Genomic DNA, 5,164 nt, shown 5'->3' with positions numbered 1-5,164 from the left:
CATTAAAAAAATCCAATGCCTAGTAATGATAAAAACTCTCAGTAAACTTAGAATAGAAGGTTATTTCCTTAATCTGATGAAAAGCTTATAGCTACCATCATTATGGTGAAAGATTGCAATGCCTTTCTGCTAAGATCAGAAAGAAGGCAAAGGTGTCTGTCCAGACTTTCAGCTTGTATTCAACATTGTACTGGAGGCTCTAGATAGGTAACAAGGAAAAATAAATAAAAGTAATGAAAGCCACCTATTTGGGAAAGCCATCTACTGTCTACATATGAATAATGGTCATATATATAGAAAATCGTAAAAGCGGTCACCTGGCTGGCTCAGTAGATGGAGAATGCAGCTCTTAATCTCAGGGTCATGAGTTTGAGCCGCATGTTGACTGTAGAGATTATGTAAAATAAATAAATAAAAATTAAAAAATAGAAATTCCTAAGGAATCTCACTCCTGTTACACATGCAAGCTGCTAGAACTAATGAATGAGTTTAGTAAAGTAAAGTTTAGTAAAGTATACAAAGTTAATATAAAGAAAAGAGATTGTATTTCTCTATACTAGCAATAAATACTTTTAAACATGGAATTAGAAAATCATTCCATTCACAGTAGCATCAAAAAATAAAATGCTTAGGAATAAATTTATTAAAAGGAGTGCAAGACTTATACGCTAAAAATTACAAAACACTGCTGAGAGAAATTTAAGAATATCTAAATATATGGAGATATTCATGTTCATGACTCATTATTGTTAAAATGGCAATTTCCCCCAAATTGATCTACACTTTCTGTTTTTTTTTTTTAAAGAATTTGTGAATATACCTTTATTTATTTTTTTTTAATTTTTTTTAATTTTTATCTATTTATGATAGTTACAGAGAGAGAAAGAGAGGCAGAGACATGGGCAGAGGTAGAAGCAGGCTCCATGCACCGGGCGCCCGATGTGGGATTCGATCCCGCGTCTCCAGGATCGCGCCCCGGGCCAAAGACAGGCGCCAAACCACTGCGCCACCCAGGGATCCCTGATCTACACTTTCAATGCAATCCCAATAAAAATCCTAGTAGGATTTTTGTAGACATTGTCAAACATTCTAGAATTCATTTGGAAATGTAAGGTCCAAAAATAGACAAAGAATTCAGAAAATAAAGAACAGCTGGAGAACTTACACTACCCAAGTACAAACCAACTGGCAAATGGTTAGATATGTATCAATAGGACAGAATCAAGACCCTAGAAACAAACCTTTATGTTTATGGCCAACTGATTTGCCACAAACTGTCAGGGCAATTTGATAAGGAAAAGGTAGTTTTTTTCAGTAAATGGTTCTGGTACGATTGAATATCAATATGAAAAATGATGAATTTACACCCTTTCTTCATATCATACAGAAAAATGAACTGAAAATGGGTCACAGATATAAATTTAAGAACTACAGCTATAAACCTTATAGAAGAAAACACAGAGGAGAACTTTGTATTCTCGAGTTAGGCAACGATTTCTTAGATATAACACTAAAATGATGATCAAGAAAAAAATAAGTTGGCCTTTAATAAAATGAAAAACTTTTGTTTTATGAAAGACACATTTATAAATTACAGACTGGAGAAAATATTTTATTTTCTTTTTTTTTTTAATATTTTATTTATTTATTTGAGAGAGAGAGATAGTAAGAGAGCATGAGCAGGAGCAGGAAAGAGGGAGAAGCAGGCTCCCCATTGAATAGGGAGCCTGAAGCAAGGTTCAATCCCAGGACACTGAGATCATGACTTGAGCTGAAAGCAGATGTTTAACCAATTGCTACCCAGGCACCCTTGGGGAAAATATTTTCAAACCATATATTTGATAATAAATATATAAATAATTCTTACAACTCAATAATAATAACACACTAAAATTTTAAAAAATGAACTAGAATCCAACAATATATAATAAGAACTATACACCACGACCAAGTGGGATTTATCCCAGGAATGCAAGGTTGGTTTAGATCCAAAAATCAATGAATGTAATACAAAATATCAATAGACTAAATAAAAAACCACATGATTATCTCAACAGATAGAGAAAGCATTTGACAAAATCCAGCACCCTTTCATGACAAAAACATTAAGCAAAATAGGAATAGAAGTGAACCTCAATATGATAAAAAGTAACTATGAAAAACTTACAGCTACATCATACTTAATGCTGAAAGTGTGAGTACTTTCCCCTTAAGACTAGAAACAAGACAAGATGTCCACTCTTGTCACTTCTATTCAACATTGTGTTAGAGTTTCTAATTAGAAAAATTTTGCAAGAAAAATAACTGAATTGGATAGGAAAAAGTAAATCTGTATTTGCCAATTATATGATTTGTATATAGAAAATCCAAAGGAATACATTTAACAAGCTAATAATGCTGGTAAATGAGCTCAGCAAAGTTGCAGGATACACAATCAATATGCAAAATTATCAACTGTATTTCTATAAAGTTGCAATGAACAATCTTAAAATGAAATTAAGAGAACAATTCTAGGGGCACCTGTTTGGCTTAGTTGGTTAAGTGTCTGCCTTTGACTCAGGTCATGATCTCAAAGTCCTGGGATTGAGCCCCCCTACATTGGGCTCTCTACTCAGTGGGAGCCTAGTTCTCTCTCTCCCTCTGCCTGCTGCTCTGCCTGCTTGTACTCTCTCTCTCTCTCTCTGTCAAATAATAAATAAACAGAATCTTTTTAAAAATAGAAAATTTCTATTTACAATAGCATAAGAAAGAATAAGATGTTTAGGAACAATTTAACAAAAGATGTGCAAAATACACTCTGAAAACAAAACATGGTTGAAAGAAATGGAAGAGAATCTAAATACATGGGAAAAGATGTCATGTTCATGAATTAGAAAGTCTGTATTGTTAAATGGTAATTCTCTTCAAACTGACCTACAGATTCAACACAATCTCTATCAGAATCCCAGATGGCTTCTTTGTAGAAATTGATAAGGTTATTCTAGATTTCATATGGAATTGCAAAAGACCCAGAACAACCAAAATAATCTTGTAAAAGAACAAAGTTAGAGGACTCACACTTCATAGTTTCAAAACTTACTACAAAGCAACAATAATCAAGACAGTGTGTTAGGGGTTTAAGGAAGAATGTATGGATGAATGAAATATAATCAAGAGTCCAAAAGTACCCAGGTGTCTGTGGCCAACTGATTTTTTTTTAATTTTTATTTATTTATGATAGTCACAGAGAGAGAGAGAGAGACGGGCAGAGACACAGGCAGAGGGAGAAGCAGGCTCCATGCAGGGAGCCCGACGTGGGATTCGATCCTGGGTCTCCAGGATCGCGCCCTGGGCCAAAGGCAGGCGCCAAACCGCTGCGCCACCCAGGGATCCCCCAACTGATTTTTGACAAGGGTTCCAAGGTCATTTAATGGGAAAATAACAGTCTTCAATAAATAGTGCTAAGACGACTGGAGAGCCATATACAAAAGAAGGAAGTTTGATTCTTACCTCACATCATATATAAAAATTAGTGAAAAATAAATCAAAGACCTAAATAGAAGAGCTAAAAGTATAAAACCCATAGAAGAAAATGTAGGGTTGTAGTTCATGACCTCAAATTTGGCAATGAGTTCTTAGATATGACACCAAAGGCATGAAGAACAGGGATCCCTGGGTGGCGCAGCGGTTTGGCGCCTGCCTTTGGCCCAGGGCGTGATCCTGGAGACCCGGGATCGAATCCCACGTCGGGCTCCCGGTGCATGGAGCCTGCTTCTCCCTCTGCCTGTGTCTCTGCCTCTCTCTCTCTCTCTCTCTGTGACTATCATAAATAAATTAAAAAAAAAATTAAAAAAAAAAGGCATGAAGAAAAAGAGAAATTGGACTTCACCAAAACTGAAAAATTTTATACTTCAAAGTGAAACCACTTTTAAAAGCAACAAGTTGAACAAAAATAAAAATGGCTGCACTATTGCCTCAGTGAAGCTTGATTTGTTTTTTTTTTTTTTTTAAGATTTTTTTTTTTTAAGATTTTTTTTTTAAGAGCACATGAGCTCAAGTGGGGCAGGAGGCAGAGAGAGGAGAGGCAGGCTCCCCACTGAGCAGGGAGCCCAAAATGGGGCTCAATCCCAGGATCATGACATGAACTAAAGGCAGACACTTAAACCAGTTGAGCCACCCAGGTGCCCCAAAGCTTGATTTTAAAGTAACCTTTTTGATTTGTATTTCCCTAATGCCAAGTGATGTGGAGCATTTTTTCATGTGTCGGCCATTTGTATGTCTTCTTTGGAGAAATGTCTGTTCATGTCTTATGCCCATTTCTTGAATATACTATTTGTTTTTTGGATGTTGAGTTTGATAAGTTCTTTATAGGTCTTGGATACTAGCCCTTTATCCGATAAGACATTTGCAAATATCTTCTTCCATTATGTAGGTTGCCTTTTAGTTTTGTCGACTGCCTCCTTTGCTGTGCAGAAGCTTTTCATCTTGAGGAAGTCCCAATAGTTCATTTTTGCTTTTGTTTCCCTTGCTTTTGAAGACATGTCTAGCAAGAAGTTGCTGTGGCTGAGGTCAAAGAGGCCACTGCCTGTGTTTTCCTCTAGGATTTGATGGATTCCTGTCTCACATTTAGGTCTCTCATCCATTTTGAATTTATCTGTCTAGACTTTACAATTTTTTTAAAGGTTTTGTTTATTTATTTTTTTGAGAGAATGAGTGATGGGGAGGGGCCAAGGGAGAGAGAGAGAGAAAGAGAGAGAGACAGAAGCAGACTCCCTGCTGAACAGGAAGCCCAACATGGGGCTCAATCCCAGGACCTGGAGATCATGACCTGAGTGAAGGCAGATGCTTAACCAACTGAGCCACCCAAGCACCCCATTTTGAGTTTATCTTTGTATATGGTGTAAGAAAATGGTCCAGTTTCATTCTTCAACATGTGGGTGTCCAATTTTTCCCAGCACCATTTGTTGAAGAGAGTGTCCTTTTTCCATTGGATATTCTTTCCTGTTTTGTCAAAGATTAGTTGATCTAGAGTTTAGGGTCCATTTCTGGGTACTCTGTTCTGTTCCATTGATCTTTGTGTCTAATTTTGTGTTAGTATCACATTGTCTTGATGATTTCAGCTTTGTAACATAGATTGAACTGCAGCATTGTGATGCCACCAGCTTTGTTTTTCTTTTTCAACATT

Source organism: Canis lupus, chromosome 26 (assembly GCF_003254725.2).
Source record: "Canis lupus dingo isolate Sandy chromosome 26, ASM325472v2, whole genome shotgun sequence".
In the NCBI taxonomy this organism is placed as follows: Eukaryota; Metazoa; Chordata; class Mammalia; order Carnivora; family Canidae; genus Canis; species Canis lupus.
This window is presented reverse-complemented; position numbering follows the sequence as displayed.